Genomic DNA, 23,906 nt, shown 5'->3' with positions numbered 1-23,906 from the left:
GCGGAATCTAAAATAGAACAAATGAACTGATCTACAAAACAGAAACAGACTCACACACATAGAGAATAGACTTGTCGTTGCCAAGGGGGCTGGGGCGGGGGGTGTAGGGATAGACTGGGAGTTTGCGATTAGCAGATGCTAATGTTATGCACAGGATGGGTGGACAACAGAGTCCTACTCTGGAGCACAGGCGACTATATTCAGTATCCTGTGATAAATCATAATAGAAAAGAATATGGAAAAGAATATATGTGGATGTGTATCTGAATCACTTTGCTGTAAGTTAGAAACCAGCACAACATTATAAATCAACTGTAGGTCAATTAAATTTAAAAAAAAGATATATGAAGTAAATATTATTATAGCACCCATCTTACTAATTCCAAAACTAAGATTACAAAGACTAAACAGTTACTCCAAATGTTGTGCAGTCAGTAGGAGGCAGGTCTGGCTTTCTGAAGATCTGTCTGAAGCCAGAAGCCCTATTCTTGGACCTTACCTTCACATACCTTCCTTTAGCATACATTATTTTTAAAATCTTCCCCACCCAGAAATCAGATAAATGCTATCTGTATTTTATTATTCTGGTTCATTTGAGGCTCTATTTTTAACTTTTAAAAATAATTCTAGATTATGTTATGAGTTAGAAATCACCATATTTATAATTTGATAATCCAGTGTCCTATTAATATTTACTGACAAATTAGTTCCCTGCTAATATGAAATAACTCACCAATCGTTATTGTCAGGTCAGTTTCCTGTTTTATTAGGATTTGGAGCCTGGATATAGGCCTATATTCTAAGACAGAAAACTTTATTCACAAAGTGAACCAACAGTAATGACAACAAAAACATTAACACGTTGCAGTGCAAATCCAAGGAAAGGTCACTTGGAGATGGTTTACTCTTTTAGGCTGGCATGGATAACCAAGGCTGAGTGTTCTACTGGGCTGCATGAGGATGAGCACAAGCTTTCATTCACTTGGTACGGTTATGTGCCTGGTATGTTCTGCATACCTCAAGTTCTGAAGGACATTAAACCCAATGTAACATACTGAAAGAGAAAGACAGGGATTGGGTGAGCACATTTTAGAGTTCCTCTGATCTGGGCGGGGAGAAGGTAAATAGAGAAAAGTAGCCTTTCCATAGTAACCGAATTATTTTGAGGACAATTCTCACATGTCTGTAGGAATCACTCATTTTTAAAGCAAAATCAATTTCAATTATTGTAATCAGAAGAAGCTGAGGCACGTCAGACTTGTTAAAGGAAAGGCCAGAGTGTAAAAGACAGGCCTCTGAGCCATTGTGACCCAGGATCTGATCCCAGCAAACAGCTCTCTTTTTTTCAGTTCTCTCATTCGGAGGCATTCCTTCTGGGAGTGCTAATATAAAATCCATTTATTCCTTTTTAAACAAGCTATTGATTACTCCGAAAAAGGCAGATCTCACAAGAAAAGCATGTTAATCTGAAAAGCAGTGAGTACATTTCATTGATCATTGTCTAGAGATGTGCCTTGTTGGGCCAACATTTAAGTTGAAAGGGTTCTTTCATTCAAAGGTGTAAATATTGCCAGGGTAAAACTGAAAGCTCACAGACATAGTTTGCACATGCTTAAGAGATTTAAATCTTTATCCTGATGCTGGGAACAAGCATTCCTGAGAAGACAGAAGGAAAGAGGGACAGATTGAGGAAAGGATGGTCCTATTCACAAGCAGAGAGGATGAAGGAGAAGATGCAAGGGAAATGACGTTGGCGTGGCTAAGGGACAGACTTTGGAACTGGTCAACTGAGTCAGTAGAACAAAGCAAGGACTGGTTCCTGTCAAATGGACACTGCTGCTCTGGCTAATTATTCCTCCTTCCTGTATCTCACCTTACTCATTACCTCTCTGGGAAGCCTGAGTTATTTGTTCTTTCAGTCAAAGGCCTGATTTTGTTCTCTAGGAAATTATTAATAGAATGTAGGAGTTCAGAAGGTCACTATGTACCTAATAATCCTCAGTTTTAACCTTGACATCATCATTTGCTACTAACCCTACCTCTGGTTAAAATATAATTACTGTGCCTCAATTTCTTTACCTGTAAAATGAGAATGATAGTACTATACCATTAGCTTAAAATAAAGGCTAAACATGTTAACATAATGAGCAAAAATTTAACCCTTAGAAAAATGCCTGATAATTAATCATTGCTCAAGAAATGTCAGCTATTGTTATGAGTATTCTTATAACTCTTTTTCTTGTTCATATTCCATACTAGATAGTAAGTTCAAGAAGGCATGAGTTTAGGTGTTCACTAGTGCAGGGCTTCTGAAACCTAAGCGTGCATACAATATCCTTGAGGACTTTGTAAAATGCAAATTCTGTTTCAGTAGAGGTGGAGTGGAATCTAAACTTCTGTACTTCTAGTAAGCTCTCAAGCGATAAATGTCTTCCTATTTAGATTAACCACACAGTGAAAACCAGAGGCACTTGGAATCCAGGCCCTGGAGCATTTCGCCAGCACCACAACCCTCTACTCTCTTTTACTTGGTTTCATGAAATAACTTTACATCTATTTGAAGATGGCAGAATTGACCAATTCCTGTTTCCACATCTGAGATGAGTTCCATAGATAAGTGAAGTCAGTTCCGTCAAATAGAACATAATTGAATTAGTTTCCCATGTAATTGGTTTCCCAGACTCCTATTCAAGCATCTACTCGTCCATCAAGCTGCTAGAGACATTGGGGGAGATGGAATCCACTCTATGAGAAGTAGCCAGCCTGATCATCTGTACTTCTTCTGCTTCAGAGAGTAAATGGAAATCTGAGCAATGGTAATTATCTGGTCCCCTACCAGGGAGACAGGCACACTCGCTGGCCATACAGGAGGACCTTTATGGGTCATGAAAACCATTTAGCCTGAAGGTTCAAGGAACATCACTTGACCTAGAGGCCATAATTTTATAGATTCTTTATTTGATGATTTGTGATATACTTTTCTATTGGTATTTGCTTTATGTGGGTAGGTAATACTGATTCTATAATGATGGTGATCAAATCCAGTGTGCACAGTAACTTTCACAAATAGACAATTTAAAATACCCTTAATCACAGTATACTGTGCAGGAACAAGAGTGAGCGTGGCTGCCTTGATAAAAGTCCTTCTAGAGGGATTCCTTGATTACTAACTATAATCCCTACCATCTTCTTTCTCTGAATTCATATAAGTAAAATAGTAAATATAATTAAAATTTATCATTATCTTTTTTATTTCTTGATGATGATTATCATTATTTTATTTCTCATTGCTTTCTACTGTTTTCATTTTGCTTGAAATCTGGTTTCCATGACTGTACTGTAAGTCCAAAAGAGCTCTTGCCTGTTTCATTATCCACCAACATATTCAGCACAGTACTGGATACCCAAGACATTCAGTAAAGAGCTGCTGAATTTTGGAAATTAGTTCTAACCTTCCCTCTGGAAATTAACAGCAACTACTTGATGAAGCTTTCCAGGAGGCGCTAGTGGTAAACAGCCAGCCTGGCAATACAGGAGAGGCAAGAGACAAGGGGTTTGATTCCTGGGTCAGGAAGATCCTTGGAGGAGGAAATGGCAACCCACTCTAGTATTCTTGCTGGGAGAACCACATGAGTAGAGGAGCCTGACAGGCTACAGTCCATACAGTTGCAAAGAGTTGAATGCGACTGAAGCAACTTAGCACACACTTGATAAAGCAACTAAGACTGGAATTTCCAAACCGTTTCTATGTTTAAGTGAAAATTAAGTTCTTGGAGAGTGTACAGTACAAATATTGAATTGGACCAGCCTCCAACAGAACTTTTCTGTTTAGGAAAATCCAGCTGTCTAAGGCTTCTTTCTCTAGAGACTTAAGACTTTTTCTAAACATATATGACAAGTGATGATAAAGGAATTCAGTGGCTTTGAAAATGCCACCTGAGAATTTGATAAAACATACTGGTAAATTGCATGCTGTTTTTGTGTTTATGTGTTAAAAAGGGGAAGAGAGACAGAGTCAGAGAGAAACACAGAAGATATCAAAGGAGTTCATATGTGTAAAAACTTCTTACATACACACATATAATATATAAAATAATTAGGTATTAATATGTATTGTGTGTGTGTGTGTGTGTTCAGTCATGTGTGGTTCTTTGCAAACCAATGAATTGTAGCCCACCAAGCTTCTTCTCTGTCCATGGAATTTTCCAGGCAAGAATACTGGAGTGGGTTGCCATTTCCTACTCCAGAGGATCTTCTCAACCCAGGAATCAAACCCACATCTCTTGCATCTCCTTCTTTGGCAGGTAAATTCTTTATCACTGTGCTACCTGGGAAGATATACATGTGTGTGTATATTTATACGTAAATATATATATAATCACTCTTTCTTCAAGTCCAAAGGGACAGTATACCAATGTACTGGCATGATTAATAGGTTAACTGATAGAAAGATGAACCCTGTTCTTATAGTACCAGTAAAACAGGAATATAAAATAAATGAGGATTCACTGTTTGCAGATGACATGATCCTCTACATGGAAAACCCTAAAGACTCCACCAGAAAATTACTAGAGCTAATCAATGAATATAGTAAAGTTGCAGGATATAAAATCAACACACAGAAATCCCTTGCATTCCTATACACTAATAATGAGAAAGTAGAAAAAGAAATTAAGGAAACAATTCCATTCACCATTGCAACGAAAAGAATAAAATACTTAGGAATATACCTACCTAAAGAAACTAAAGACCTATATATAGAAAACTATAAAACACTGATGAAAGAAATCAAAGAGGACACTAATAGATGGAGAAATATACCATGTTCATGGATCGGAAGAATCAATATAGTGAAAATGAGTATACTACCCAAAGCAATTTACAAATTCAACGCAATCCCTATTAAGCTACCAGCCATATTTTTCACAGAACTAGAACAAATAATTTCAAGATTTGTATGGAAATACAAAAAACCTCGAATAGTCAAAGCAATCTTGAGAAAGGCGAATGGAACTGGAGGAATCAACTTGCCTAACTTCAGGCTCTACTACAAAGCCACAGTCATCAAGACAGTATGGTACTGGCACAAAGACAGACATATAGATCAATGGAACAAAATAGAAAGCCCAGAGATAAATCCACACACATATGGACACCTTATCTTTGACAAAGGAGGCAAGAATATACAATGGACTAAAGACAATCTCTTTAACAAGTGGTGCTGGGAAAATTGGTCAACCACTTGTAAAAGAATGAAACTAGATCACTTTCTAACACCGCACACAAAAATAAACTCAAAATGGATCAAAGATCTAAATGTAAGACCAGAAACTATAAAAATCCTAGAGGAGAATATAGGCAAAACACTCTCCGACATAAATCACAGCAGGATCCTCTATGATCCACCTCCCAGAATACTGGAAATAAAACCAAAAATAAACAAATGGGATCTAATTAAAATTAAAAGCTTCTGCACAACAAAGGAAAATATAAGCAAAATGAAAAGACAGCCTTCTGAATGGGAGAAGATAATAGCAAATAAAGCAACTGACAAACAACTAATCTCAAAAATATACAAGCAACTTATGCAGCTCAATTCCAGAAAAATAAACGACCCAACCAAAAAATGGGCCAAAGAACTAAATAGACATTTCTCCAAAGAAGACATACGGATGGCTAACAAACACATGAAAAGATGCTCAACATCACTCATTATTAGAGAAATGCAAATCAAAACCACAATGAGGTACCACTTCACACTAGTCAGAATGTCTGTGATCCAAAAATCTGCAAGCAATAAATGTTGGAGAGGATGTGGAGAAAAGGGAACCCTCCTACACTGTTGGTGGGAATGCAAACTAGTACAGCCACTTTGGAGAACAGTGTGGAGATTCCTTAAAAAATTGCAAATAGAACTACCTTATGACCCAGCAATCCCACTGCTGGGCATACACACCAAGGAAACCAGAATTGAAAGAGACACATGTACCCCAATGTTCATCGCAGCTCTGTTTATAATAGCCAGGACATAGAAACAACCTAGATGTCCATCAGCAGATGAATGGATAAGAAAGCTGTGGTACATAGACACAATGGAGTATTACTCAGCCATTAAAAAGAATACATTTGAATCAGTTCTGATGAGATGGATGAAACTGGAGCCGATTATACAGAGTGAAGTAAGCCAGAAAGAAAAACACCAATACAGTATACTAACACATATATATGGAATTTAGAAAGATGGCAATGATGACGCTGTATGCAAGACAGCAAAAAAGACACAGATGTGTATAGCAGACTTTTGGACTCAGAGGGAGAGGGAGAGGGTGGGATGATTTGGGAGAATGGCATTGAAACATGTATACTATCATGTAAGAATCGAATCATCAGTCTATGTCTGACGCAGGATACAGCATGCTTGGGGCTGGTGCACGGTGATGACCCAGAGAGATGTTATGGGGAGAGAGGTGGGAGGGGGGTTCATGTTTGGGAACGCATGTACACCCGTGGTGGATTCATGTCAATGTATGGCAAAACCAATACAGTATTGTAAAGTAAAATAAATAAATAAAAAATAAAATAAAATAAATGAGGAAAAGATAAAAACAATATAATATTCAATATTTTAAGCATTAAAACTTCCTAGATAAGCTTAGGTTTATATTTGCCTTCTTTCACCTTATTTTATGGTTTGGTTTTATTTTTGTTTGAATTACTTATGGGCTTATACTTGTTCCTATTCTCAGATCGTCTGAAGTTCTTAATAGAGTCCCAGGAAATCTAGCAATTGTAGGTTAGCAGATGGGAGAAATAAAAAGCGTTAGGAACCTTTTCAGGTCATGCATAAGGAGTTTGCAGCCTGGATCCAAATTTCTTATCTGATATCAAGTGTGATATGACACAAATCACTACATTTTAGAGTCTTATTTTTAGTCATCAGCAATTGAATATTTAACAATACCAATACTGATCTCTTATATGACAGAAAAGTTTTGAGACCAAAACCGGATAGAAGTTGTCATAAAAATGATTTAGAAGTTAAAATGTCTATACAAACAAAAGCTCTTGGTGAGTGATGAGATGTGAGAAATTAGAGAAAAAGAAGAAGTAAAAATAATGCTGTGACTTCCTACATTAGTCCTGGGAAGGGAGTAATGTCATCACACTGAATAAGACAGTGGACTCATTATAAAAAATATGGAGGATTGTGCTTGACTGGAGGTGATAGGCAATACCCAATCATATTCTGAACTCTCTACACAATATGAATCTCACACATCCTTACTCCTAGAAAATAGTCAAAGTTTACACACTATTGTGGTTATATTGTGAAGACTTTTGATTGCAAAAATGATCTTATATACAAGTTTTTGACAGTTGTCCAGGGACAAGGCCTCAAAATCAGCACTATTTGCTTAAATCTGGTTATTTCCAACCAGCTCAGATGATAGTCCATCATCCATCTTTTCCTTTCTTTCTTCTTGATTCACTGTCTGGGCATTGCAATTGGGCCTGTGGTTTAAGAAAGCAGCCTACTCTCCTTGTCTAAAGGAATTTCTGTATAAAATCAGGAATTTCTTATCAGTGCACAATAAATGTGATATAAATATTAGCAATTTTTATGCCTTTTAGTAACAAGTGCTAAACCTATAGGATTATGAATTTTCCTCTCAATAAAATTTTGGCTGTTTATTATTTGGCTGCATTTTAAATTATATAATTTTGAACTTTAGTCTTAAGAGATCACATGATCAACATGCTCATTTTTAATGAGAAAAATCGGAAAAATATAGCCAGGAAGTGACTTGGGAAATATTAAAGAGCAGTTTCCAAACTATGTATACAATTACACTTGGTGAAAATAAACCAGGAAAAATAATTGACTTTAACTTGTCTTTTGACTACATTTTGCAGGACTTAATGTGTATGTAAATCTATGAAATTATAACCAACTTAACTTTTATAATATCCAATAATATTCTGAATATTTGAAATAATATTTTCAAGAAAGTTCTCCCTTAACCAAATATAAATGAAAAATGAAGCAAATAAAAATGGCAAATATTGCCTTCATGATGTCCAAATGTATATGAGTTTTGCAAATTCTCACAATAAAAGTCAGATTTTTAAATTACTTGAATAATTATTCCATTTTCCAAGTGATTTTGGCAGTGTAGATATCACCCTTCCCATATTATACAAAGACACAATCATTGAAGAATTTGTGTGCTTTAATTTATTTCCTTAAATGTCAGTTCTAAGGAGAAACTACTGCCTAGTTCTGAATTCATAGCTAGAAATAGGTTCTGAAAAATCTTAGCCACTCTGACAATTCATTCTGTTTTTGTTATATAATCACTACCACTGCTTTTGGCATGGTATTTAAAGTTTTCCCTTTGGAAAAATTAGAGAAGCCACAAAGAACTAACTATGCAGAGTTTGCATGCCCTTCACAAAGTCTCCATTGGGTGTCTCATTTGGAAACTAGGAACCAAACGAACAAAATACAGGTTTAATTTTGTTTCATTAGATCGTGAAGAGACCAACATGAATTAATTAGTGCTAACTACAACACGCTTTGCTAATATCCTGCCAACACAAAGACTTCCTACAGTGCCAAGATGAGAGACATGTTCAGGATGATCGGAGAGAAATATAAGTGGGTTGGTGGTGCAATTATTATTACATTTATAGCTGCAAAGAGTTCTAATTGAAACTGGATTTTGCATTTTGGGGGTAATAAGCTCCATTAAGATCTGAGGCTAGACATCTAATTTAATTTTAATGACATCGTTTTATGTTAAATGGCTGAAAATTAATTATTAAGGCATATTTATTGGGATTATTCATAAAGACAACATCTTAAAAAAAACAATAAGGGATTTTTTGGTAGATAATCCAGCCACACAGTCCCTTATTAGGTTCAAGTGATCATGAAAAGAGAAGAAGCCATGGACGCAGTGAGTGGTCATTTATGTGGTGAGGGAGAGGTTATGCCCACATCAGAGATAAGGATTTACATTCAGCTTATGGCTCTGGGCATTTAAACTTGAGCACCACTTGTTATTAAAACACCTGGTGTACAAATGATGAATTTTCCTCAACACTGAAGCTTGCTCTCACTCTATGTATTGCAGCACAAATCACAATAGTGTTAACAAATTAACAGTAATGTTTTGTCCTCCAGGTTTCCTATCCACATACAAAACACACATACAAATGGAACAAAGGTACAATGCCACCTAGCTGCAGTGCTAACCAATGTATACTTCTGTGTACACACTTAAAAATTATACCTTGCAGTGATTTCCAATGATTGTCCTGTGCCTTGTAACTCTACCCACAAAGTAATGTGAGTCAGCTCTTACTCCTAGCAAGAGTTCTCTGTTGTACTTCTGTCATCCAAAGGTTGCAATGATTAAATGGCAGAGAGAATTGAAGCAGCCCACCCACATACACACACATACATGCTCCATGCACATATACTATACACACAAAGCTTTGAAATATTTTCTGGTTGTTTTAGCATTCATCTAACACATGTTGAACTCTTCAGAAAGCAAGGCAGATCTCCATGGCTTGGAAATGACAGGATTGGTGGTGGTGTTCACATGTTAATAAAACAGTGGATAGAAAGAAATCTTCACAGGGAGGTGGTGCTGTGCTGTGCTTAGTTGTTCAGTCTTGTCCAACTCTTTGCAACCCCATGGACTGCAGCCTGCCAGTCTCCATGGATTGTAGCCTGCCAGGCTTCTCTGTTCCTGGGGATTCTCCAGGCAAGAACACTGGAGTGGGATGCCATGCCCTGCTCCAGGTAGGGAGGTGGTGGTGGGGGTTTGGTTGCTAAGTTGTGTCTGACTCTTGGAACCCAAGGACAGACGCCATGCTCCTCTGTCCATGGGATTTCCCAGGCAGAAATACTGGAGTGGGTTCCCATTTCCTTCTCCAGGGGATCTTCCCAACCCAGGAATCGAACCCAGGTCTCCTGCATTGCAGGTGGATTCTTTACCAACTGAGCTGCGAGGGAAGTCTCATAGGGAGGAGTAACAGATTATATCAGTTGGGTGGGGTTCAGATCTTGTTTTATCTTGGTGGCAGATAGGAAGGGACCAATGTATGAGGAATACATGCACACTGTGATGCTATAAAAATATTCTGTCTAATGTCTCCTTCAGAGCACAGTCATCTTCTGGAAAAAGTGAAGCTTTACTAAATGCAGCCACTGCAAGACAGACTTGGCCTTCCAAGCACTAGTATATCCCAAAGTAAAATCTCCAAGAGTTTTTCATCCTACACTTAGTAGTAAATTTCCAAACCTTATTTCCCTGAAGGAGGATGACATAGAGCTCTCCAAACATCTGCAAAATAAATAGATTTTTGTGAAGAACAAATTGCAAGTTAAATGATTGGTACCTCATTAGAGAAAGAATTTGAGAAGATCTGAATTGGTGCTGTTTGGAGAGTGGTAGGGGCCTTTTACCATCACAAGAGACCCCCACCATTACCTTCAGTTTACAAGACAGATATCAACATTGTGGTTCTCAAAATTCTATCATTTGGGTGATGGACAACTGTGTGAAACCATTTACACCCATGGATGCTAATAATGAAATGAATCTTTCGTGCTAAGATCCTAAAAATTCTAAAAGACGCAAGGATTGTCTGATGAGAAAATAACTTTTATCTTCACAACTGTATATATTGTAGAATATTTTAGTAAATGGGAAAACATTTTGTTTTTCTCCCTTGAAAATATGAAAATAATGCATATTAACAGATTTTAAATTTAGGGAAAAGTTAAAATATGTTTGAAAATAAAATACTTGCTCTCTTTGTATGCTAAAATTTTGCTCATTTTTACTTTATCTGTGGCGTAGTGGTTGTTACTCTTGGCTTGTTTTTCTCCCCCAGGAAATGGGTGATATTAGACAAATGTCAGATACTTAATGGGACCTTCCTTGGTGGCTCAGATAGTAAAGAATCTGCCTGTGATGCAGGAGATATGGAGGACCCAGGTGCCATTCCTGGGATGGGAAGATCTCTTGGAGAAGGGAGTGGCTTAAAACTTTGACAGATTTCAAATATCTTTTCTGTTTCAGGACCCTCTTCTTCCTCATTAGTTCAACCGATCATACATTAGAAAAATTCACTTATTGCTTTTCCCTTTTAATAAACAAATGCTCATATTCCTTACTATGTTTTTCAAGCTGATGATGGAAGATTTTATGATTTTTTAAAATAAATTAATTTGCTCTTTACCTATGGAACTATCCTTTTTTTTTTGGTCCCTCAGAGATACCCCCTTTTTGCATGATTAGTTCTTAGTGGAAGAGATATGTATTTCTGCTAGTCATGTAACTAGTTCTGTAACCAAGTGAATCATGGTTAGAATTAATATCCCTATTAGATGCGGAAACAGTGGAAAGAGTGTCAGACTTTATTTTTGGGGGCTCCAAAATCACTGGAGATGGTGACTGTAGCCATGAAATTAAAAGACACTTACTCCTTGGAAGAAAAGTTATGACCAACCTAGACAGCATATTCAAAAGCAGCCGACTTTACTTTGCCAACAAAGGTCCGTCTAGTCAAGGCTATGGTTTTTCCAGTAGTCATGTATGGATGTGAGAGTTGGACTGTGAAGAAAGCTGAGCACCAAAGAATTGATGCTTTTGAACTGTGGTGTTGAAGAAGACTCTTGAGAGTCCCTTGGACTGCAAGGAGATCCAACCAGTCCATTCTGAAGATCAGCCCTGGGATTTCTTTGGAGGGAATGACGCTGAAGCTGAAATTCCAGTACTTTGGCCACCTCATGCAAAGAGTTGACTCATTAGAAAAGACTCTGATGCTGGGAGGGATTGGGGGCAGGAGGAGACGGGGACAACAGAGGATGAGATGGCTGGATGGCATCACTGACTCGATGGATGTGAGTCTGAGTGAACTCCGGGAGTTGGTGATGGACAGGGAGGCCTTGCGGGCTGCGATTCATGGGGTTGAAAAGAGTCGGACACGACTGAGTGACTGAACTAAACTGACTGATGTGATTTGTAAGCACATTTCACATCGTTGTCCTAAGATAGAAACTGACTTCCACATGCGGAGTAAGAATCTTCTAGAACCCACTTATTTGCATTATCTAGTGTCAGCTTTATTAAAGGGGGAAAAGGGTTTTCCTATCCTCTGTGTGTGTAAAATCTAAGCTGACAGAGTCAGGAAGTGAATATGAATTCCCAGAACTGCCGTGTGGAGGACAGACAGAGGACACAGTTCCCACGGCTGGTGCTGTCCCTTGCATTGTGGCTATGGCCTTCCTTCAGCTGTTTTCAGTCACAGAGGGTCAGAAACAGAAGTTACCTTCCGAGTGTAATGTCTGTGCTCCTTTTTACAACGTTTTCCTCACTGTGACAAATGGGACCTGGTTAGGCTCAGTGTATTCTGAGCCCATTCCTGGTGAGTTTCATCGTTTTGTTCTTTGACCAAAAGTACAACCCTGAATATATATCTGTCAGGATACACTTCTACAGAGATGTTACAAATTCAACCCTAAATTAGGTGCATGCAATACATGAAACTATGAGATAAATTAACTAAATGCATTTTATGATGCTTAATCCTAATTTTCCCTTTTTCTGAAGAATGATTGACTTGTCAGTTTGTAAGCACTGAACCTCATGCCCAGAACCTCATGCCACGCAGATTGCTCTGGGTCTCTTCAGCAATAAATCCTCAGTCCATAAGCCACTGATTTATGCGTGTCCTTTCCCTCTGTGTGTGCACCATCTTTCTGCCTGTATTAGAAGCTATCCTAGGGTATGGATTCTATCCTAATTGACTACCATATGCTTTCTGATGCCCTAATCTTTCTTAACCCTCTCTGTCTTTCCCCTCCCTTCACCTTATGAAAGATAGTTTTTTAATTCATCCATTCTATAAAAATTAATAGATTTCTTCATTTGCTTTCTAACTACAGTATTTGAAGTGTTTATTTGCTTATACAACTAAGAATAGGGATATGGGATAATCTCATCTATGGCTCCATACAGGGTCTTGAATATAAAGTTCAAATGCTCTCTGTCTCTTTCTGTTTCTCTCAACTCCTGTGATTGCAGGTTCTATTTCTTTTGGAGTATGGGCCACATTGTCTTATTAAAGATGGTTTTCTCCATTTAAAAGGGGAAAATACCCATCAGAGGTTCAGCTTAGATGTCCTTAAAGCTTTAGAGTCTAGAAGAGGAGCATGTCTTTCCCAAAGCCCTCTCATAACAGTCTTAGGGAAGCAACTGATTAACCTGGCCTGGTCTTATGTCCATCACTAAATTTAAAGGGCCCAAGATCAGACATACCAGAATCATATAAAATGATACCTATGTGATTTCTGAAAGAAAGGATTCTAGGCAACACACTACAAAGGGGCAAGTCATTTTATTAGACACAGGGCATACAGAGGTGAAAGACAGGCCTGTAAGGAACTTGGAGACAGTAAAGGAAGCAGACAAAGACAACTCTAGTTTGATGTGATAATTTCTGAATATTCTTAGCTCAGGGTACCCTTGGAACACAGATGAAAGCCAATCAAAGGTGGTGTTACCTAAAGGATTCCTGGAGAAGCTAAATCCTGCAGGATGCCTAGGCATTGGCCAAATGAGGATTGACTTGCACATTGCAAATAATTGTAACAGCATGAGGACAATGTTGCAGATAAGAGAGCCTGTGACAGTCGAAGATCTGTAGGTAGTTCTGGCCACAAAGAGGAGGGTATGAGATAAGGAGGAAAAAGAAACTTGAGGCTGGGTAGGTACAAAGACTAGATCCTCAAGACTAAAACTTAAGACCATGAAAATGGCTTATTATGGGAAAATACTAAAAGCTATAGCATAATCATACTTTTATATTAATAAATATAAGTCTAGGAACAGTGGGGAAAAACGTGGAGGCAGAGGAATAGAGGGCATGGAGAACTGTCAAAAGGCATCTGCATTGACCTTAATGAAAGTCTAAAGGGAATAGGAGAGACTTGAACAGCTTTGGAGAGGCTGAAAGTGACAAAACTGAGTGACAAATTGGATAGGTTAACAGAATACCAAAATTGATTTCAAGTTTTCAGATCTGGATGAACAGAAGAATGACAGATTGGAATCAAGATATAGAAGGCTTGAAAAGGAATATTAACCCGTTACCTACTGTAAGTCTATTCTACAAGCCAGATAGCCTTCTATCCAGCACTGCAAAATTTCAAGGATTATTTGCTAAAGCTAGTTGATATCTCATTTTTTTTCTTATTTTTCTGATTATCATGAAATTCAACATTTATGACCCTCAAAAATCTGTTTTGCTATATCTAATCTAAAAATAAGGTTGTTGTTTCGTGTTGCTGTTCAGTCGCTAAGTCATTTCTGACTCTTTTGTGACCCCAGGCTTCTCTGTTCATGGGATTTCCCAGGCAAGAATACTGGAGTGGGTTGCCATTTCCTTCTCCAAGGGATCTTCCCAACCCAGGGATTGAACCCATGTCTCCTGCACTGGCAGGCCAATTCTTCACCACTGAGCCACCTGGGAAGCCCAAAAGTAAGGTTAGGTCCAAATAATCAGTGCTGCTTAGAATGATATGATCGGTAAGTGGTCTGATGGGGAGCTTTGATTGAGAGATCCTGGCAAAAGAAATTCCACAGATGAGGCAGAAACAATGATATGAAGAATTTGAGGGGGTGGCAAAAGAAATCACGCAGTTTAAGTTGGTTCACAATCAAAGATGCAGAATGGTACCGTGGATCTACAGAAGAAATTAGAAAAATGGGAAGAATCCACCTTTAAATTATCGATTCACTTACTGGTTTACTTGACCATCTTTACTATACTTTTCTCTTTTCTTTCTTCAAAATCTACTCTTTCCCTCTCACAGCTTCTCATCGCAGTTTTGGGTTTCTCAATGAAAAGTGAAAGACACGAACCTGTAATTTTCTTTAAGAAATAAACATGCTTAAAATAAATACTGCTGAGAGTCTGTTAAACTTCTCTTTCTCTCATTTCTTTTATCTTTGCATCTCCTATCCATCTCCCTTTCAATCCCTCTCTCATTCTTCTGAACAAGATAATTGCTTTCTTTATAGTATAAACAAACTGAGATCCTCATAGTCTGACATCTTTCCTTGACATTCTACAGAAAAAGCAGCTATAAATCATGGAGCTGAGTTGCCTCAAGGTGAGCAACAGGAAAAGGAAAGATTTATAGGATAATAGATCATTGTCACAGATTTCTGCCCAGGACTCATACAGTTCATGTGAAGTACCCTGTGAGCTAAGGCTGCACAGATAAGGCTAATCTTCAGATGACATTCTCAGAGCAGAAACTAAGACTTCTAAAGCAAACCAGCATCCTCAGCATCCATGGTCTAAATAAATCTTCTTCTAGACCTTTGACTCTCTGCTCCAAATTCTGACCTCTCTACTTTATTTAAACTTGGCTCTTCTGGGGATATCCACATGCTAGACTCCTCAACCTTCCTCCCACTGATTATGCCAATTGGTCCTTTTCTTCTCATGATATACTTTGGTCAAGGTCAGGCACGATGGGCACCCCTTTCAAATAATCATTTCCAATCAATTCCATCCCATTAAAATACTTTTCTAGTCAAGAACAGTTTTCATATGTAAAACCACATCTTTCTATATATAGCTATTGGTCTACTGTTCTGCATTATAGTTATAGTTCATTCATCCACAGCCATTAAACACTTGCATATGCATACAATCTCTGTGTTGATTACTGGTGATTCAGATACATGTTGGAGAAGGCAATGGCGACCCACTCCTGTACTCTTGCCTGGAAAATCCCATGAATGGAGGAGCCTGGTAGGCTGTAGTCCATGGGGTCACTAAGAGTCGGACACGACTGAGTGAATTTGCTTTCACTCTTCACGTTCATGCACTGGAGAAGGACATGGCAACCCACTCCAGTGTTCTTGCTTGGAGAATTCCAGGGACAGAGCAGCCTGGTGGGCTGCCTTCTATGGCGTCACACAGAGTCGGACATGACTGAAGCAACTTAGCAGCAGCAGCAGATATATGATATCTGCTGTAAATGATATATGCTCTGGGATCTCAAGGAATTCTGAGTAAACTGACGATGTCTATCCAACAGGATAAGTTTTAGCTGGAGATATTTAGAGGGTGCTATGAGAACACAGAAGAGATGCATGGGTTTCAGACTGGAGAGGCATAAATGTCTTTCTGGAGGTTATGGGGCCTCAGCTAAGTTTGTGAATGACATGAAGAGTTACCTGGTTGGGAGATATGGTGGGACATCCCAGAAGACTTGAAACAGTCTGAGATATTGAAGAACTGTTAAGCTAATTAGTGTGTTGCTACAGAAAAGGCATGCAATCAATTGTGGGAAACAGACCAGAGAAAATCTCAAAAAAGAAACTTTGATATACATCAAAATCACCTAGGGAATTTACTAGGGAAGTTTCTTGGCCAAGTCCTGGAAATATGATTCAGTATAGCCAGTAATCTGAAGATTTAACACATTCTATTTATAAAGCAGTGTTCTGGACATTTCACTTCAGTTCAGTTGCTCAGTCGTGTCCAACTCTTTGTGACCCCATGGACTGCCACACGCCAGGCTTCCCTGTCCATCACCAACTCCCAGAGCTTACTCAAACTCATGGCCATCAAGTCGGTGATGCCATTCAACCATCTCGTCCTCTGTCATCCCCTTCTCCTCCCGCCTTCAATCTTTCCCAGCATCAGGTTCTTTTCCAATGAGTCAGTTCTTCACATCAGGTGGCCAAAGTATTGGAGTTTCAGCTTCAGCATCAGCCCTTCAGTGAATATTCAGGACTGATTTCCTTTAGGATTGACTGGTTTGATCTCCTTTCAGTCCAAGAAACTCTCAAGAGTCTTCTCCAACAACACAGTTCAAAAGCATAAATTCTTTCACACTCAGCTTTCCTTATGGTCCAACTTTCACATCCAAACATGACTACTGGAAAAACTATAGCTTTGACTAGATAGACCTTTGTCGGCAAAATAATGTCTCTGCTGTTTAACATGCTGTCTAGGATGGTCATAGCTTTTCTTCCAAGGAGCAAGCGGCTTTTAATTTCATGGCTGCAGTCACCATCTGAAGTGATTTTAGAGCCCCCCAAATAAAGCCTGTCACTGTTTCCACTGTTTCCCCATCTATTTGCCATGAAGTGATGGGATCAGATGCCATGATCTTGGTTTTTTGAATGTTGAGTTTTAAGTCAAATTTTTCACTCCCTTTTTTCACTTTCATTAAGAGGCTTTTTAGTTCTTCTTCACTTTCTGCCATAAGGGTAGTGTCATCTGTGTATCTGAGGTTATTGGTATTTCTCCTGGCAATCTTGATTCCAGCTTGTGCTTCATCCAGCTAAGTATTTCACATGATGTATTCTGAATATAAGTTAAATAAACAGGATGAAAATATTGTCATTGTTCTGGACAATGAAGAGCAAAGGCTGAACAAAGACATTTGAAAGGAATCTTGAATTATATTGGGAGTGATTGAAGGTCTTAAGTAGAAGAAAGACAAAGTCCACTTGTTGAGAAGAAGTTGCCTGACTGGGGGCGATTTAGAAGGCAGGTTCAGTAATACATTTACTACATGTAAATGCACTAAGGATTGTTTAATATTGTTTTCTTTTAACCTCCAAGAGCAATGTTTCTAAAATACATGATAACATGAAGCTCTGACATATTGAAAAATGAAAATTTGGGGGCTTCCTCATTTACACTGCACATGCCAAGTTGCTTCATGTCCTGCTTTTCTGACTCATGGACTGTAGCCCATAAGGCTCCTTTGTCCACGGGATTCATCAGGTAGGAATACTGTAGTGGGTTGCCATGCCCTCCTGTAGGGGATCTTCCTGACCCAAGGATTTAGCCAGCATCTCTTAAGTCTCCTGCATTGGCGGGTGGGTTCTTTACCTCTAGAGCCATCTGGGAAGCCCTTGCTTACGTACTGTATCAGAGTTCCTGGAGTGTGACCAAGTGATCTACAGTTCAACAAGTATCGCAAGCAAGTTTTATATGCCACAACTAGCAAAGTACCTCCAGATCATCTCAGAGCAAACTGGATAGGTACCTTTCAGACCATCTCTTCGGGTTGCCATGGTAGATTCTAATCTGAATGCATTCCAGCATCTCATACACAGAATTCAAAACATGCTGCATCAGCCCTAAAGCAACACTTTCTCAGAACAGAAGTTTTTGGTATTTCCAAGGAGCACTTCCTATCTCCACAGCAGTTAAAAACAAAAAAGTCCTCATGCAAGCTTTTTAGGCTTATACTGAAGGAATTGTAGCTTCTAAAAGTCACATGGAAATAACCACGTATTAAGATGTTCTTTGAAAATAGAAAAAGCTGCCAATGCTTCTGTGAAGCTTAAGGAGCTTTTCCTTAAAAGAAATCAGGTAATTTGTTTTGAATTAAAGTTAAGCACTTGGCTTAGTTCTCTTTCATTTTTCTCCTTGTAAATCTCTGACTAAATTAATTAAAGCTGGTGTTTAAAGCTGGCAGCCAACCTGACACAGGAGGCCATGCAGCAAGCTGCACATCGATGGTGAAATTAGAACAGAAGTTAGACAATTTTGCCCAAGAAGAGCCAGCCTGTTTTTCTTCTGCCCCCTCCTTCACCTCGCAACACACACACACACAGGACTGGCTGCCAAGACCTTCCTTATTGGATGCATCATCCCTGAGTCCTGCAGCTAGCTTTTTTTTGTTGTTGCTGTTGTTATATAAAACTTATGACAAATGCATGAGTAATAAAAAGGAAGCTTGGCCATTTTCCACTCACAAGCCTAACAGCATGAACAGTTGCAGCTAATCTCATCATCCAAAACCAGATAAAGGCATAGTCTTCAGGCCAATGGCAGCAGAGAAGACTGCCTACATCAGAAGAGGAAGTGGTCCTGAGATTCCATGGACATCAGTTATGATGGCTAATTTGATGTGTCAACTTGACTGGGCTAAGGGATGCCCAAGGCAGTGGTAAAACATTTTTCTGAGTGTGTCTGAGAGGGTGTTTCAGAAAGAGTGTAGCATATGGATCAGTAGATGAATAAAGAAGATCCACATCACCAGCTAGGGCTGGGCATCACCCAATTCGTTGAGGAACTGAATAGGATAAAAAGGAAAGGGAGGGGCAGCTTTACTCTTTTTGGTTGGGCTGGGACATCCCTCTTTTTCTGCCCTCAAATATTGACTCTCCTCGTTCTCGGACTTAACAGATTCGGACTGGAACTTACACCACCAGCTCTCCTGGCCTGAGATCTCTGGACCTGAACTGAGTTATACTACTTTTCCCCCTTTACTTACACATTAATTGCAACCTACCACGGGCTTGGCCCTGATCAGTCCGTGGTTAGCAATACAGGCAAATTCCCCATCCCAGTAGGGACCTTGCATTCCAGTGAAGGAAACAGATCACACACAATTAGAACAATGAATGAACAAAAATAATTAAAGATTGTACACATGTTATCAAGCAGCAAAGCAGAACCCTCTATTTTTTTTCGTATCTTCTCCTGTGGCAGAGGATAAGACAAGGAGCATTAGATAGGGTGGAGTTGGTCAGGAACTGGTATGTTGGTATGGAGAGATGCTGGAGTTGCTTTGGAACTGAGACATGCAGCCTAAGAAAGATCCAAGAAACCTAGAGAGAGTGTTCCTGGCAGAAAGGCTCCTGAGATGGTACTCCAAGAATTCGAGAGGAAATTATTTGTCTCTTGAGACCACCAGCTCTATTCTTTGACTTTCCTTTCAATAAGAAATCGCATTTTCTAAGAGTGCTAAGTAGAAATTTCACAAGGCTCTCTCAGGGAAACTCTGAAACGAAGAGGTTGCTTTCAAAGTGACTTATTTATTCTCTTTTCTTATAAGTTTAAGACACAAGTAGCTTGAGTGCATGAGGGTCAAGGCACCTAACAAAAAAAAATGCGAGTGGAAAGGGACTCCGTTGGGGCACAGCTGTTCTGGGGTCATGATTAACCTTCATGCTAAGTTCGACATTCAGCATAATTCCTCCTAGAGTCAGCTACCAAAAAGGGGAAGGAATCTGCAGTAATTAGATAGACTCAGTTGTTTGAGTCCCTGAAATGTTTTTGACCTGAAGATTAAGGCAATTTAAAGCAAAATTTGTTTTGGTATGGAGCTGGGGGTGGGGGTCCTCAATGCTAAATTGTGGCAACTTTGAAATACCAGCTGGGTCCTGGTGGAGTGGAGACTGGGACAATCCTGGGCCACTCTGATCTGTGCCTGTCTCCATACTGCAAGATGATGTGATTTGACACCAATTAGCTGGCATGCACACAAGTCTTTCCTTTTCACAGTTAGAGGTAACCAGAGTAACATGCACCTCTTCAAACATGACACGCAGAACACAAGGCATTACTTTTATTGATGTTCATCAGGAATGACAGGCAGTGAGGTATGGAGAGATGCTGGAGAAGCAGAAAATGTGATTGGCCACAAACAGCATTGGGGAGGACAAAACGTCCTAATGTCTGGACGAGGCCAAGTAAGCAGACAAAATATAAGTGTATCACTTCCCCAAAGCATGAACTCAGATGGTAAACATCTGTAGACATCCTGGACATCCCAGGGGACTCATTGGTCCAGGAAGAGTAAGATCTTTCCCAGAAAACTCCCCAGCTGAACTTTCTCTTATAGAAAAGACTGAAATGATAGCTAATTTCCAGGGAACATTAAAGTTTGTAACTTTCTGATGTTTTTCAAAACTGAGAGCATTTTCCCAGAAAAGCAAGAAACAAACCAAAACTTAAGGGTGACTCTGATGGCCATAATCACAGTTTACAACTGTGTTTACTTATTTTTTAAAAATTACAATCCTCAGTGCATAAAAGGATGAACAAGTATCATAACAAACACTATTTCATCACACCTCTCATTGCCAGACTGATCTAAAATGCTGCTGCTTAATGCTTTTTGCCAGTCTAGGAATTATTGGTAACTCCCATTTCCTATAAAACCCCCAAATCCTCAACCCAGAATTTTATTCAATTCAGGCCTCCCTATGATAACGTCTCCTTATGAAATCATGTTTTATAGTTCCATGGGTCTTCTTTCATCTATGATCAAAGGAAATAAAGAGACAAAGACAAAGAAAGATCCACAGGAAATATTTCAAGGTCCAAAAGCCAAGTATAGAAAAATATATACCATACAATTCTGTTTTTTTTTTTTCTAAAGTACATGTTTATATACTCATTCAGTTAAAGGAATGGACAGAAAAATTACAAGGCCTAATAAAAAGAAAAGTTTCCTTTTTAAGCTTTTTTTTTCTTATACTGCAAAATTTGGGATCATTTTTTACAGTTAGCAAATGTTGCATGTATTCATGGCATAAACTTATATAGATGTATATCATTAACAAGAAACATTAAAGAGTAGTAATGAATCTCACCACATGGATCACAGCCTTGTCTAACTCAGTGAAACTATGAGCCATGCCATGTAGGGCCACCTAAGACGGACGGGTGATGGTGGAGAGTTCTGACAAAATGTGGTCCACTGGAAAAGGGCATGGCAAACCACTTCAGTATTCTTGCCTTGAGAACCCCATTAACAGTATTAAAAGGCAAAAAGATAGGACACTGAAAGATGAAATTCCCAGGTTGGTAGGTGCCCAATAGGCTACTAGAGATCAGTGGAGAAATAACTCACTGACTCAATGGACATGAGTTTGAGTAAACTCCAGGAGTTGGTGATGGACAGGGAGGCCTGGTGTGCTTTGGGTCCATGGGGACGCAAAGAATCAGACACAACTGAGTGACTGAACTGACTGATGGATGAATCTCACAGTTCTGTAAGATCCTACCTGACATCTGAGAGAGCACAGAGGCAGGGGGGTGGAGAGGGAAGGAGAGGAGAAGTGATTTATAGATCTAACCCAAAACAGTTTATTGGTTTAAAATGATATAGATTAATCAATCACACATCTTCCTTAGTTTCTTCAATATTTACAGGAGAATGTCAATCACTTCTTCCAATTAGGCTGAGAAATGACATGTTTAACTAGAGTCAGATGGTAGCTGTGCCCAAATCTTAAATTCAAGCTCAAAATCTTAGCTTATAAGAACAGTATTTATGACCCATTGCCTGAATGAAGTGCAAATCTGTCACCTCCCTCAATCAGCATTTCCTGTGTCTTTTGGGACATAAATCTACAAGATATCCAGTGAAGAAAGAATTCTTTGGTCAACCAGGTTTGGCAAATATTACATTATATTCCCTTCCATTGATTCAGAGTGCACAGCAGTGTACAAAAATATATGAGATTTTGTGAAGTAAAGAAAAACGCCTTGACTTACTAACCTAGGATTTTCCCAGTCTATTTTGTAAGGAACTTTTTAAGCCAAACCTGATGTTTTATACTCAGGACAGAAATGCTTCCCCAGCTATTATATGCTCCTAGTTTACACGCCCTAGTTTACCTGCTGTGTTGCCCACTCACCTGCTATTCTATAAAGCTACAGGCCTGAAGAATCCCATAGACTGTATAGTCCATGGGGTTGCGAAGAGCTGGACATGACTGAGCAACTTTCACAGTCACTAAACTGAAATCTGTCTTGATATCATCACAATATATGCATGCACTTTGAATCATGTTGTTTTGGTTAGCAAAAATTATTGTGGAAATTGTGAAAAAGTTTGCTTATGTTAAAAATAAACTCCCTAGGGGATGGATGGCATCCCCGACTCAATGGACATGAGCTTGAACAAACTCTGGGAGATGGTGAAGGACAGGGAAGCCTGGCATGCTGTAGTCAATGGGGTCACAAAGAGTCAGACACAATTTAGTGACAGACAAACAGTAACTTTTAGCTACTATTATGAATAGGCACAATGTTGAATTTCTTTTATACCTTATCCAACATATCCTCAAAACAAGCCTATGAGTTAGTGCTATTATTCACAATTAGTAATGAGGAAAAAAACCTGAAGAAGTTTGTATAGTTTGGCCCAAGAGAACACAGCAAAGAAATTTTGGTTTAGTTTCTAACCCAAGCAGCTTGACTCCTGGGCTCATGTTTGCAAACACTTCATGAACTCAGTGCCTAAAACAATCCATGATGGATACTTCTTTGTATTCCTCTACCAGAAATAACTTGACTCCTAAATGCTTTTAATGCTTGGTTCACTGTGTGTTATGCTAAGTCACTTCAGCCGTGTCCTACCCTTTATGACCCTATGGATTGTAACCCTCCAGGCTCCTCTGTCCAGCAAGAAAACTGGAGTGGGTTGCTGTGCCCTCCCCCAGGGGATCCTTCTGACCCAGGGATGAAACTCACATCTCTTAAGTCTCCTGCGTTGGCAGGCAGGTTCTTTACCACTAGCCACTTGGGAAACCCACTTTGTTGGCTATATTTTATGAAATGGGTTTGTTTTTCTCTTCCCATTGGTGCACAAACAGCTCCAGCCCAAAGGCTGGCTTAGCAGATGTGCAGAAGGCATGTGTGTGGTAGACCAACCTATAAGTGGCTCCATCTGACATTTTTACTTATTTTCCTTTTGCCTCATTTTGCTTCATTTTGTGTCTCATCAGTTTTAATTTACTTTTTATTGTTATTCTGTGCATATGTTACACAAATATAAGGTGGCAAGGTAACAACATATTGCAGCTCTGGCACTTATACATTCCCTATCTGCAACAGATTTTTTTTTAATCCAGTGCATCATCATAAAATATCATTATGAAAATGAGCCAGAATTGAGTTACAGTCATAAACATACCTTCTTTACTAGAGAGCTCTAACCCTAGCTGGCAATTAGCATGCAGTGCATTGCAGGGGAGACGATTTGCCAGAAGCCCAGTTTGTCATCAACAGATAAGTAAAAAATAGTTAATGTAAACCGCATTTCC

This window comes from Capricornis sumatraensis, chromosome 23, assembly GCF_032405125.1.
Source record: "Capricornis sumatraensis isolate serow.1 chromosome 23, serow.2, whole genome shotgun sequence".
NCBI classification, from domain to species: Eukaryota; Metazoa; Chordata; class Mammalia; order Artiodactyla; family Bovidae; genus Capricornis; species Capricornis sumatraensis.
This window is presented reverse-complemented; position numbering follows the sequence as displayed.